This window comes from Pelophylax lessonae (genome assembly GCF_965119305.1).
Source record: "Pelophylax lessonae genome assembly, chromosome: 11".
Classification (NCBI taxonomy): Eukaryota; Metazoa; Chordata; class Amphibia; order Anura; family Ranidae; genus Pelophylax; species Pelophylax lessonae.
In genome coordinates this window covers 229,313,070-229,327,541 of record NC_138778.1, presented here as the reverse complement: position 1 = coordinate 229,327,541, position 14,472 = coordinate 229,313,070, and the positions used below count along the sequence as shown (strand labels likewise).

Here is a 14,472-nt window from a genome sequence, read left to right as displayed (position 1 = left end):
TTTTCATGACAGCGAAAGCTCAGCAACGCCGACCACACATTCCCGATCTCTGTAGGTAGGTGACTTTGACAGCGCAGCCCAACGTTATGGCAGCTCCATCCAATGTCGCTGTTCTCTGTGACCCACGGGACTGCTGGGACTTGTAGTGCCTCCTGTTATATGCCTGGTGGTCACTCTAGTGAGCCTCCATGGTAGCAAAGACAATCTTTGACCCCGGGACTGCTGGGACTTGTAGATTTTTGTTTATTAAAAATCTTGCAAACATACAGCTTATTATTGAGGCTGCATTCACACTTGAGCGTAGCGTTTTTTGCCGCGATTTTACCGCGATTTTTACCTCGATTTTACCGCGATTTTTTCAGGCGTTTTTCATTGACATCTATCAAAAACGCTGGTAATCAGCCCAAAAAGAAGCTCATGTACTTTTTTCAGCTACAGGCGTTTTGCAAAACGCTCAGATGTGAACAGGGGTCATTTAAATGAATGGGGTTTTACTTGTTGGGCGTTTTGGAAGCGTTTCTTTTGAGCGTTTTTGGAGCTGAAAACGCCCAGGTGTGAATGGAGCCTTAAAACCTTTTTACATATATCCAAAAATAAATAAAAATGATTATATACATAAATAAACAAACAAAAAAAAAAACAAGGTTACCTTGTAGTTCCTCCTGTTGTATGCCTGGTGGTCACTCTAATGAGCCTCAATGGTAGCAAAGACTTTATTCTACTAGCTTTGTGATCTGTGACCCCGGGACTGCTGGGACTTGTAGTTCCTCCTGTTGTATGCCTGGCGGTCCCTCTAATGAGCTTCTATGGTAGCAAAGATTTTACTAGCTTTGTGATCTGTGACCCCGGGACTGCTGGGACTTGTAGATTTTTGTTTATTAAAAATCTTGCAAACATGCAGCTTGTTATTAAAACCATATTTACAATAAATGAATATATACATAAATAAACAAAAACAAACCTGCTTACCTCAGCAGATAACAGAAAAGAAAAGGCTTTTTGCTGGGACTTGTAGTTCCTCCTGTTGTATGCCTGGCGGTCACTCTAGTGAGCCTCTATGGTAGCAAAGACTTTAATCTACTAGCTGTGTGACCCCGGGACTGCTGGGACTTGTAGTTCCTCCTGTTGTATGCTTGGTGGTCACTCTAATGAGCTTCTGTGGTAGCAAAGATTTTACTAGCTTTGTGATCTGTGACCCCAGCCCCAGGACTGCTGGGACTTGAAGATTTTTGTTTATTAAAAATCTTGCAAACATGCAGCTTATTAAAAACACATTCATATATCCAAAAATAAAAATGATTATATACATAAATAAACAAAAACAAACAAGCTTACCTTGTAGTTCCTCCTGTTGTATGCTTGGTGGTCACTCTAATGGGCTTCTATGGTAGCAAAGATTTTACTAGCTTTGTGATCTGTGACCCCGGGACTGCTGGGACTTGTAGATTTTTGTTTATTAAAAATCTTGCAAACATGCAGCTTGTTATTAAAAACATATTTACATATATCCAAAAGAAAAAGGTTTTTTGCTGGGACTTGTAGTTCCTCTTATCTGCCTGGCGGTCACTCTAGTGAGGCTCTATGGTAGCAAAGACTTTAATCAACTAGCTGTGTGATCTGTGACCCCGGGACTGCTGGGACTTGTAGTTCCTCCTGTTGTATGCTTGGTGGTCACTCTAATGAGCTTCTATGGTAGCAAAGATTTTACTAGCTTTGTGATCTGTGACGCCGGGACTGCTGGGACTTGTAGATTTTTGTTTATTAAAAATCTTGCAAACATGCAGCTTGTTATTAAAAACATATTTACAATAAATGAATATATACATAAATAAACAAAAACAAACCTGCTTACCTCAGCAGATAACAGAAAAGAAAAGGCTTTTTGCTGGGACTTGTAGTGTCTCCTGTTGTATGCCTGGCGGTCACTCTAGTGAGCCTCTATGGTAGCAAAGACTTTAATCTACTAGCTGTGTGATCTGTGACCCCGGGACTGCTGGGACTTGTAGTTTCTCCTGTTGTATGCTTGGTGGTCACTCTAATGAGCTTCTATGTAGCAAATATTTTACTAGCTTTGTGATCTGTGACCCCAGCCCCAGGACTGCTGGGACTTGAAGATTTTTGTTTATTAAAAATCTTGCAAACATGCAGCTTATTAAAAACACATTCATATATCCAAAAATAAAAATGAATATATACATAAATAAACAAAAACAAACAAGCTTACCTTGTAGTTCCTCCTGTTGTATGCTTGGTGGTCACTCTGAGCTTCTATGTAGCAAAGATTTTACTAGCTTTGTGATCTGTGACCTCGGGACTTGCAAACATGCAGCTTGTTATTAAAACGATATTGACATATATCCAAAAAGAAATAAAAATGAATATATACATAAATAAACAGGCTTACCTCAGCAGATAACAGAAAAGAAAAGGGCTTTTTGCTGGGACTTGTAGTGTCTCCTGTTATCTGCCTGGTGGTCACTCTAATGAGCTTCTATGGTAGCAAAGACTTTTTATCTACTAGCTGTGTGATCTGTGACCGAAGGGACTGTTGGGACTTGTAGTTCCTCTTTTATATGCCTGGCGGTCACTCTAGTGAGCCTCTATGGTAGCAAAGACTTTAATCGATTAGCTGTGTGATCTGTGACCCCAGACACTGCTGGGACTTGTAGTTCCTCCTGTTGTATGCTTGGTGGTCACTCTGAGCTTCTATGTAGCAAATATTTTACTAGCTGTGTGATCTGTGACCCCGGGACTGCTGGGACTTGGAGATTTTTGTTTATTAAAAATCTTGCAAACATGCAGCTTGTTATTAAAACATATTTACATATACAGTATCCAAAATTTTAAATAAAAATGATTATATAAATAAAAAAACAAACAAGCTTACCTTAGCAGATAACAGAAAATCGTTTTTTTGCTGGGACTTGTAGTGCCTCCTGTTGTCGGCCTGGCAATTACTCTAGGAAGCCTCAATGGTAGCAAAGACTTTAATCCACTAGCTTTGCGACCTGTGACCCCCCCACTAGCTTTGTGACCTGTGACCTCCCCACTAGCTTTGTGATCTGTGACCCCAGAGACTGCTGAGACTTGTAGTTCCTTCTTTTGTATCCCTGGTGGTCACTCTTTTACGTTTCATCGTAGAAGATACCTTAATCTACTGGTTCTGTGAACTTGGGATTGCTGGGACTTGTAGTTACTCGTGTATGGCTGGTGGTCACTCTAGTGAGCCTCATGGTAGCAAAATACCATCAACTACAAGCTTTGTGATCTGTGACCCCGGACCGGGAGTGCTGGGATTTGTCATTTTTTTTGTTTGTTAAAATCTTGCAGCTTGTTATTAAAAACATATTTACATATATATATACAAAATAAATAAAAATGAATATATATATATATACACAAAATTAAATAAAAATGAATATAAATAAATATATATATATATATATATATATATATATATATATATATATATATAAACAAAAAAAAAACAAGCAAGCTTACCAGATAGCAGAAAAGAAAACCGCTTTTTGCTGGGACTTGTAGTGTCTCCTGTTGTCTGCCTGGAGGTCAGTCTGCTGAGCCTCATGGTAGCAAAGACTTTAATCTACTAGATTTGTGATCTGCTGGGACTTGTAGTTCCTTCTGTTGTATCCCTGGCGGTCACTTTTTTAGGTTTAATTGTAGAAGATACCCTAATCTACTGGCTCTGTGGTCCCGGGACTGCTGGGATTTGTAGTTCTTCTTGTCTGCCTGCCGGTCACTCTAGTGAGTCTCAATGATAGCAAAGACTTTAATCCACAAGCTTTGTGAGCTGTGATCCCCGGAACTGCTGGGACTTGTAGTTCCTCTTGTCTGCCTGGCTGCCACTCTACTAAGCCTCATGGTAGCAAAGACCTTAAGCTACTAGCTTTGTGACCTCTGCCCCCGGGACTGCTGGGATTTATAGTTCCTCCACTGTTGTATGCCTGGTGGTCATGCTTGTGACTTTCATTATAGAAGATACCTTAATCTACTGGTTCTGGGACCCCAGGGACTGCTGGGACTTGTAATGTTGAATGGCTGGCAGTCATTTGCTGTGATTTTGATGGTAGTGAAGACCTTAATTTACTATCCGTGACACTGGGAATGCTGGGATCTGTAGTTCCTAAATTAGTGCATTGTTGTTGTTGTGATTTTTTTTATTTTTTTATTAAAAAACATTTACAGGAAAATGTCTTATTGGGTGTTCAGATGCATCATAAAAAGGGGGAGGGGGGATATAACAAAATGTTGAATGTATTAAAAGGTATTTATTAGGTTGTAAATTAGATTCCTTTATTAAAAATAGGAATTGGATTTATGGTGGAGTTCTTTTATTGTTTCATTGTGGACAGGATGAGAGAGAAATGTTTGTGTCATAAGAAGTGTGAGTTGGTGGTGGGGGGGGGGGTTTCTATTCTGAGGGGTGGTCTGCAGTCCTTCGGAAGGGGAGTCCTGGGCACCCCATCATGTAGTTATGGCTATGTATCGGTTTGTGTGTGATGTGGGGGGTCATCGGTCTGTGTGTGATGTGGGGGGGGGGGTCATCGGTCTGTGTGTGTTGTGGGGGGGGGGTCATCGGTCTGTGTGAGATGTGGGGGGGGGTCATCGGTCTGTGTGTGATGTGGGGGGGGGTCATCGGTCTGTATGTGTTGTGGGGGGGGGTCATCGGTCTGTGTGAGATGTGGGGGGGGGTCATCGATCTGTGTGAGATGTGGGGAGGGTCATCGATCTGTGTGAGATGTGGGGGGGGGTCATCGATCTGTGTGAGATGTGGGGGGGGTCATCGGTCTGTGTGTGATGTGGGGGGGGGGTCATCGGTCTGTGTGTGATGTGGGGGGGGTCATCGGTCTGTGTGTGATGTGGGGGGGGTCATTGGTCTGTGTGTGATGTGGGGGGGGTCATCGGTCTGTGTGTGTTGTGGGGGGGGGTCATCGGTCTGTGTGAGATGTGGGGGGGGGGTCATCGGTCTGTGTGAGATGTGGGGGGGGGGTCATCGGTCTGTGTGTGATGTGGGGGGGGTCATCGGTCTGTGTGAGATGTGGGGGGGGGGGTCATCGGTCTGTGTGAGATGTGGGGGGGTCATCGGTCTGTGTGAGATGTGGGGGGGGGTCATCGGTCTGTGTGTGATGTGGGGGGGGTCATCGGTCTGTGTGAGATGTGGGGGGGGGGGTCATCGGTCTGTGTGTGATGTGGGGGGGTCATCGGTCTGTGTGTGATGTGGGGGGGGGTCATCGGTCTGTGTGTGTTGTGGGGGGGGGTCATCGGTCTGTGTGAGATGTGGGGGGGGGGGGGGTCATCGGTCTGTGTGAGATGTGGGGGGGGGTCATCGGTCTGTGTGTGTTGTGGGGGGGGGAGTCATCGGTCTGTGTGAGATGTGGGGGGGTCATCGGTCTGTGTGAGATGTGGGGGGGGGTCATCGGTCTGTGTGTGATGTGGGGGGGGTCATCGGTCTGTGTGAGATGTGGGGGGGGGGGTCATCGGTCTGTGTGTGATGTGGGGGGGTCATCGGTCTGTGTGTGATGTGGGGGGGGTCATCGGTCTGTGTGTGATGTGGGGGGGAATCATCGCTCTGTGTGTGATGTGGGCGGGTATCGGTCTGTGTGATGTGGGGGGGGGGGGTGTATTGGTCTGTGTGTGATGTGGGGGGGGTGTATCGGTCTGTGTGTGATGTGGGGGGGGGGGTATTGGTCTGTGTGTGATGTGGGGGGGTCATCGATCTGTGTGTGATGTGGGAGGGTCATCGGTCTGTGTGTGATGTGGGGGGGGTCATCGGTCTGTGTGTGATGTGGGGGGGAATCATCGATCTGTGTGTTACGGGGGAATCATCGGTCTGTGTGTGATGTGGGCGGGTATCGGTCTGTGTGATGTGGGGGGGGGGTGTATTGGTCTGTGTGTGATGTGGGGGGGGGGGGTGTATCGGTCTGTGTGTGATGTGGGGGGGGGTATTGGTCTGTGTGTGTGATGTGGGGGGGGGGTCATCGGTTTGTGTGTGATGTCGGGGGGTCATCGGTCTGTGTGTGTGATGTGGGGGGGGGGTCATCGGTTTGTGTGGGATGTCGGGGGGTCATCGGTCTGTGTGTGATGGGGGGGTCATCGTTCTGTGTGTGGTGTGGGGGGTCATCGGTTTGTGTGGGATGTCGGGGGGTCATCGGTCTGTGTGATTTGGGGGTATCGGTCTGTGTGTGATGTGGGGGGGGGGGTCATCGGTCTGTGTGTGGTGTGGGGGGGTCATCGGTATGTGTGGGATGTCGGGGGGTCATCGTTCTGTGTGTGATGTGGGGGGGGGTCATCGGTTTGTGTGGGATGTCGGGGGTCATCGGTTTGTGTGGGATGTCGGGGGGTCATTGGTTTGTGTGGGATGTCGGGGGGTCATTGGTTTGTGTGGGATGTCGGGGGGGGGGGGGTTATTGGTTTGTGTGAGATGTCGGGGGGGGTCATTGGTCTGTGTGTGATGTGGGGGGGGGGTCATCGGTTTGTGTGGGATGTCGGGGGTCATCGGTTTGTGTGGGATGTCGGGGGGTCATTGGTTTGTGTGGGATGTCGGGGGGGGGGGGGGGTTATTGGTTTGTGTGAGATGTCGGGGGGTCATTGGTCTGTGTGTGATGTGGGGGGTCATTGGTCTGTTTGTGACAGGAGGGGGGGGGTCATGGGGGATCGATAATATTACGCATATTATTTGCAATCATTACGGGACACAGAGTTTGATTTACTAAAATTGGAGAATGGAGAATCTGGTGCAGGTATGCAAAGAAACCAATCAGCTTCTGACTTCAGCTTGTTCAATTAGGGTCCTTTCACACTGGGTGTATCTCTTTGATGGAATCCACTTACTCGGTGGGGATCGATCTGCTGATCAGACGGGTGACAGGTCCGTCCCTGCCCACTGACGGACCTGTAAGATCCCCGCTCTCCCCTATGGGAGATTGGATGAAATCGGATCGCCTGTCCATTTTCATCCAATCCCATCCGATCCGATCCTCCAGTTGGACAGAAAATAGGGTCACCATCCGTCTGGATTTTATGGACAGGATTGGATAGCAGCGGGTGTCAGCAGACATGTCACCGCGGACACCCTCCGCTCCATAGGGGTGAATGGAGCGTCCAATCAGGAAAACCTTATCGGAAATCCCGTGTGAAAGGACCCTTAAGCTTTGACAAAAAAACCTGGAAGCTGATTGGCTCCCATGCACAGCTGCACCAGATTTTGCACTCTCCAGTTTCAGTAAATCTCCCCCAAAGGGTTAAGTCTGTCCCAGTTTCTGGAAACGATCGGCCTCCTCGCAGTCCGTCCTCTCTGTTCTGCTCGTCTGGAATATATTTTGCTGCTTCTAAGTCACTCCTAAGGATCAGGCGACATTCCCCTTGTGTTATCGCAGAGCGATTGTTTGATATTTGGACCGTGTGGGGGTGGAAAGAGGAAATCCGGCAGAATAAAATCATGTCCGATTGTTCGTTCTTCCCAGTCTTCCCCTCCTCCGGCAGATTCCAGCGAATGATCAGATTGTCGTTTCATGATGATTGCATCACTTCTTAGCTGTAGAGAAGTTTTTTGTGAAGGAATCCAAGTGCAGAACATCTTTGTTCTCCATCCGAGATATCGCCCTCGCTATGTAACCGGCCAATAGGAGGGACAAGGAAACGGATCCATCCATGTAATGACCGATTCTTCCCAGACTGGAAGATTCCGGAGCACAGTGACCGTCCATGGTCTGTGCCCAGTCCCTGTGCTGGCCATACACACAGCAATAGCATTGATTGTATAATAATCTCTCTCTGGAATCCCTCACTGTGAGATCATTAAACAATCATTTGTATCAAAAAGAAACAATCTGATCTGCTGGAAGATCCAATCAAATCCAGCCAAATCCATCTCTTTCTTCTGTTATCTGATCGCATTTATGGAGATTGATTGAACTTATCAGATCTATAATTGATCAATAAGTTATCAGACTTCCTGTACATATGTGTGTATATATGCTGTCCCTGAGCAATGACCATATACATGTACAGTATATATGCAGTCCCTGAGCAATGGCCGTATACATGTACAGTATATATGCAGTCCCTGTGCAATGGCCGTATACATGTACAGTATATATACAGTCCCTGTGCAATGGCCGTATACATGTACAGTATATATACAGTCCCTGTGCAATGGCCGTATACATGTGCAGTATATATACAGTCCCTGTGCAATGGCCATATAGTATACATGTACAGTGTGTGTGTATATGTATGTATATATATATATGTATGAAGTCCCTGAGCAATGGCCGTATACATGTACAGTATATATGCAGTCCCTGAGCAATGGCTGTATACATGTACATTATATATGCAGTCCCTGAGCCGTGGCTGTATACATGTACAGTATATATGCAGTCCCTGTGCAATGGCCGTATACATGTACAGTATATATGCAGTCCCTGAGCAATGGCTGTATACATGTACAGTATATATGCAGTCCCTGAGCAATGGCCGTATACATGTACAGTATATATGCAGTCCCTGAGCAATGGCCGTATACATGTACAGTATATATGCAGTCCCTGAGCAATGGCCGTATACATGTACAGTATATACTGTATGCAGTCCCTGTGCAGTGGCCGTATACATGTACAGTATATATGCAGTCCCTGAGGAATGGCCGTATACATGTACAGTATATATGCAGTCCCTGAGGAATGGCCGTATACATGTACAGTATATATGCAGTCCCTGAGGAATGGCCGTATACATGTACAGTATATATGCAGTCCCTGAGCAATGGCTGTATACATGTACAGTATATATGCAGTCCCTGAGCCGTGGACGTATACATGGAAAGTATATATGCAGTCCCTGAGCAATGGCCGTATACATGTACAGTATATATGCAGTCCCTGAGCCGTGGACGTATACATGTACAGTATATATGCAGTCCCTGAGCAATGGCCGTATACATGTACAGTATATATGCAGTCCCTGTGCAGTGGCCGTATACATGTACAGTATATATGCAGTCCCTGAGCAATGGCCGTATACATGCACAGAATATATGCAATCCCTGTGCAATGGCCACATACATGTACAGTATATATGCAGTCCCTGAGCAATGGCCGTATACATGTACAGTATATATGCAGTCCCTGAGCAATGGCCGTATACATGTACAGTATATATGCAGTCCCTGTGCAGTGGCCGTATACATGTACAGTATATATGCAGTCCCTGACTCCCTGTGCAATTGTTGTATACATTTACGGTATATATGTAGTCCCTGTGCAATTTCCACATACATGTAAAGTATATATGCAGTCCCTGTGAAGGGGCCACATACATGTAAAGTATATATGCAGTCCCTGTGAAGGGGCCACATACATGTACAGTATATATGCAGTCCCTGTGAAGGGGCCACATACATGTAAAGTATATATTTGACCACTTTCACCGATCTATTTTCCCCAGAGGTTTGGCGCAGTTCCTGAACACCTGCATAGTACGGATTTAGCTCCGGGCTTACATGGCTCCTGCATTCTTGTCTTCAGGGCTGGTGCTTCCACTAGGCAAACTAGGCAGCCGCCTAGGGCGCATTGCCACCTAGGGGCGCAGCCAGGAGTCAGCACTCTCTCTCCATCATGAATGATTATTGTGAGCTGAGGGGAGAGGGGGCGGTAGGGGAGAAAGAAGGGACAGAGGAAGATGCCAGGTGTCTTGGGCAGTGGCGGAACTATCAGGCCCTGGCTTTCCACCACTGCTGGAGGGGCCCCAAGGAGGCAGGAATGGAGCCCACCAGAGTGCTGCCTGCATGATGATCCTCTTCAGCTGGAGCTGAACGGCCTAAACCCCAGGCAGGAAGAGACTCTCTGCACTGAGCTGGTGGGCAGCCGTTCATTTCCCTGGGTCGGTATTAAGCAGGGAGCGGAGGATAGCTGAACCTGAGCCGGAGCTCGGCACTGGAGGGCGGCACCTTTACTGCAGCAGAAGCGACGAGGCACCGGAATGGTCTGAGGAGGTTTGGGATTAGGGACGTGCGGAGCTCTCTGACTGCTGCTTTTCCCTCCACCAGGAGCCGGTTGGAGCCGTGGTGAGCACTGTGGTCCAGGAGAGGAGCGTCCTGGGAGAAGGAATCAGCAGGATCACAGTGAAGGAGGGCAGAGTGGGGGCCACTCTCTTCATACCGCCCAGTTAGTGTCCCCAGAACAGGGGATCGGGGTCCCTGGGTGTTACATGGAGCATCACTGGTATGAAAGGGAATCAGGGTCACCAGGTGTGACATGGAGGATAGGGGTCACCGGGTGTAACAGGAGTTTGGGGTCACCAGGTGTGCCATGAGGAATTGGGGTCCCTGGGTGTGCTATGGGGGATTGGGGTCCCCGGGTGTTCCATGGGGGATTGGGGTCCCCAAGTATGACACGGAGGAACATCAGGGTCCCCAGGTGTGACATGGAGGAACATCAGGGTCCCCAGGTGTGACATGGAGGAACATCAGGGTCCCCAGGTGTGACATGGAGGAACATCAGGGATCACCGGGTGTAACAGGAGTTCGGGGTCACCGGGTGTAACAGGAGTTTGGGGTCACCAGGTGTGCCATGAGGAATTGGGGTCCCTGGGTGTGCTATGGGGGATTGGGGTCCCCGGGTGTTCCATGGGGGATTGGGGTCCCCAAGTATGACACGGAGGAACATCAGGGTCCCCAGGTGTGACATGGAGGAACATCAGGGTCCCCAGGTGTGACATGGAGGAACATCAGGGTCCCCAGGTGTGACATGGAGGAACATCAGGGTCCCCAGGTGTGACACGGAGGAACATCAGGGTCCCCAGGTGTGACACGGAGGAACATCAGGGTCCCTAGGTGTGACATGGAGGAACATCAGGATCCCCAGGTGTGACATGGAGGAACATCAGGGTCCCCAGGTGTGACATGGAAAAACATCAGGGTCTGACATAGAGGAACATTGGGGTCACTGAGTATGACAGCATGACATGGAGGAACACGGGGGTCCCTGGGTGTGACATGGAGGAACATCAGGGTCAGTGGGTATGGCAGCATGACATGGAGGAATATTGGGGTCCAAGGGTGTGACATGGAAAAACATCAAAGTCCCTTGGTGTGACACGGAGGGACATTAGGGTCCCCGAGTGTGACATGGAGGAATATGGGGGTCACTGGGTATGAAAGCATAACATGGAGGAACCATCAGATCAGGGTCACTGGGTAGGACATAGAGGAGTTTTTAACCCCTTCCCTTTTTTTTTTTTTTTTTTTGGGGGGGGGGGGGCGCAAGTAGCTGGTCTTGCCTAGGGCCCTGCTTGTCTTATCAGTAAAGTTGGGTGGAGGACCTCTTTCATGGCCGCTGATTTTGGTTGTATACAGACTATATACTGAGCTGATAACTGATATGAAGGGAGATCAGACTACATTTGCTGCATTGTTTCTTGGTTTTGTTGGTCGGGAGAAATGAAATCTGCAGAGCAGTCCCCTCTCCTGTGAAGATCAGGACCACCTATGTGACCTTTGCCCGGAGCCGACCACTTGGCCATTATAGGGGGTCTTGCTGTGCTCTCCCCCAGGAGGCCGCAGTAGAAGGGAGACCACCTCCATTGTTTGTTGGTAGAGGAGTGATGGACGGAGAACGAGGATTATCTCTCTGCTGGAGTCCTTCTAATTTCAGCGGCGTTGGATTGTCTGATCGATGACAATCCCCAGGGGTTCAGGGGGTGCTGAGCCGGGCGGATGAGACGAGGAGCCCTATGGGTGCTGGAGGGGCTTCCATTGTGCCCGGGGCTCATTCATATAAATGTTTTTTTCTCAGCAGGTGGAAGTTCCCTGCAGGAAAAATATTTTTTGCCTTTCCAGCTGAGGAATTTTCTCTCCGCTGAACTCCAGGAGGGGGGGGGGGGTCAGGACAGGGACAAGGTGTGGGCAGGAGGGGAGGCTGCCCTGGGCACTATGGTATCATGTGTGGTGGTGGGGGCACCCCAAGGATATTGTGGGGGGGGGGGAGTAATGATTCAGGGGGATTTGTGTTGGGAAGGGGACTGGAGGTAGAGGATTTGTGCTAGGTGGGGGGATTGGGGGGGGGGGATTTGTGTGATTTCTGCTAGGATGAGAGTTTTGTTTTTGGGAGGGGGGAGGATTTTTTGATAGCGTAATTTGGAATTGGGGAGAGGAATATGTACTTTGAGCTTTGAGGAAAATTTGTGCTAGGAGGGGTTATTGGGGGGTATTTGTGCTAGGAGGGGGGGGGGGAAATGGGGGTGGTATTTCTGTTTGAAGGGTAATTTGGAGTTGGGGAGAGGAATGTGTACTTGGAGGGGAGATTTGAGGAGGATTTGTGCTAGGAGGGGTTATTGGGGGGTATTTGTTCTAGGAGGGGGGGAAATGGGGGTAGTATTTCTGTTTGAAGGGTAATTTGGAGTTGGGGAGAGGAATGTGTACTTGGAGGGGAGATTTGAGGAGGATTTGTGCTAGGAGGGGTTATTGGGGGGTATTTGTTCTAGGAGGGGGGGAAATGGGGGTAGTATTTCTGTTTGAAGGGTAATTTGGAGTTGGGGAGAGGAATGTGTACTTGGAGGGGATATTTGAGGAGGATTTGTGCTAGGAGGGGTAATTGGGGGGTATTTGTGCTAGGAGGGGGGGAAATGGGGGTGGTATTTTTGTTTGAAGGGTAATTTGGAGTTGGGGAGAGGAATGTGTACTTGGAGGGGAGATTTGAGGAGGATTTGTGCTAGGAGGGGTAATTGGGGGGTATTTGTGCTAGGAGGGGGGGGGAAATGGGGGTGGTATTTGTGTTAGAAGGGTAATTTGGAGTTGGTGAGAGGAATGTGTACTTGGTGGGGAGATTTGAGGAGGATTTGTGCTATGAGGGGGAAATGTGTGTGTGTGGGGGGGGGGGGTATTTGTGTTAGAAGGGTAATTTGGAGTTGGGGGGGGAATGCGTACTTGGATTGGAGACTTGAGGAGGATTTGTGCTGTGAGGGGGGCTTTTTTGCTGGGGGGATTTGGAGGACAGAGGAGCAAAGATTTAAGCTGGGAGGGGGGATTTCAGCAGGGGGGGAATTTGTACTGGAAGCAGGGTGAATTAATGCTTAGGAGGTTAGCATGCAGATTAGTGCTTAATTTTGTTTTGGGGGGAGGGATTTTTGCTGACACATAATGCTCATACATCTTTGGGGGGGCGCAGTTTGGCATGTTCGCCCAGGTCTCTAGGTGACCTTGTCCCGACACGGAGGGGGGTAAATATTTAGGGAGGGAATAAATCGTTTTTACCCCTGATTGGTTGCTGCATTGGATCGTCCAATCAATGGAAGTGAATTAGAAATTCTGGGTCCGGTGGGGGAGGCGAGGAGCCCGGTGGGAGAGGCGAGGAGCCCGGTGGAGGAGGCGAGGAGCCCGATGGGAGAGGCGAGGAGCCCGGTGGAGGAGGCGAGGAGCCCGATGGGGGAGGCGAGGAGCCCGGTGGGGGAGGCGAGGAGCCCGGCGGGGGAGGCAAAGGGGCCCGGTGGAGGAGGCGAGGAGCCCGGTGGAGGAGGCGAGGAGGCGAGGAGCCCAGTGGGGGAGGCGAGGAGGCGAGGAGCCCGGTGGGGGAGGCGAGGAGCCCGGTGGGGGAGGCGAGGAGCCCGGCGGTGGAGGCGAGGAGCCCGGTTGGGCTCATTCAGACAGCAGGTGGAAGTTCACTGCCGGAAAAATGTTTTTTATTTTAATGTGGATTTATTCTGATTAGCGTAATGTAATTCTCCACATCTCTAAGAGGGGATTATCTCTCCTGAAATCACAGAGGGACATAGAAATGCAGCTGGGGAATAAATCCCGCTTCACCCCTAATTGGAGCGGCGTTGGATCGTTCAAGCGTGGGCGAGGGGCTGCTGAGCCGTGCGGATGAGGCGAGGAGCCCAATGGAGCGCATTCCGGGAACTTCTTTCCTCAGCAGGGTGAAGTACACTGGGATTTTTGCACTTTTTTTATATTTTTTATATTTTTTATATATTTTATATCTGTTAGTTTTCCCGCGCACACCAGTGTGTTCTTGTGATGCAGCTAGAAGAAAAACACATGGAAATGCGTCAACGTTCAACACAGGTCACTATTTTGCATTGGACTCATGCGCACCACTACTTTACAATGTACTTCTTTTAGGTCATTGCAAGATGATAGCGAGTGAATGAGCCCTAGAAAAAAAAAAACTGATCTAGCCGGAGCCTCAGGCATTCAAAATAAGGGCTTTAGTGTATATGAGCCCCAGACATCAAATGTTAGTGAATGAGCCCCCAACATCAGATGTCAGCACTTTAATGATAATGAGCCCCCAATATCAGATGTTAGTGCCATAGTGTGAATGAGCCCCAGACATCGGAAGTCAGCGTTATAGTGTGAATGAGACCAAGATATCGGATGTTAGCGCCATAGTGTGAATGAGCCCCGAACATCAGATGTTAGTACTATAGCATGAATGAACCCCAGATATCGAT

The 14,472-nt window shown here is 48.7% G+C and overlaps 1 protein-coding gene across 5 annotated transcripts in view; it reads left to right on the top strand.

Moving 5' to 3' along the window:
* SULF2 (sulfatase 2) overlaps window positions 1–14,472 on the top strand; it is a gene marked incomplete at its 3' end in the record, with an annotated part of 224,503 nt that overhangs the window by 64,460 nt on the left and 145,571 nt on the right. For 3 of the 5 annotated variants that reach the window (XM_082272192.1, XM_082272189.1, XM_082272193.1), the window contains exon 1: window positions 1–55. This exon is cut by the window's left edge and continues 34 nt beyond it. The exons of the other annotated variants lie outside the window; for them this stretch is intronic. The remainder of the gene's footprint in view (window positions 56–14,472) is intronic. 5 annotated transcript variants of the gene reach the window in all.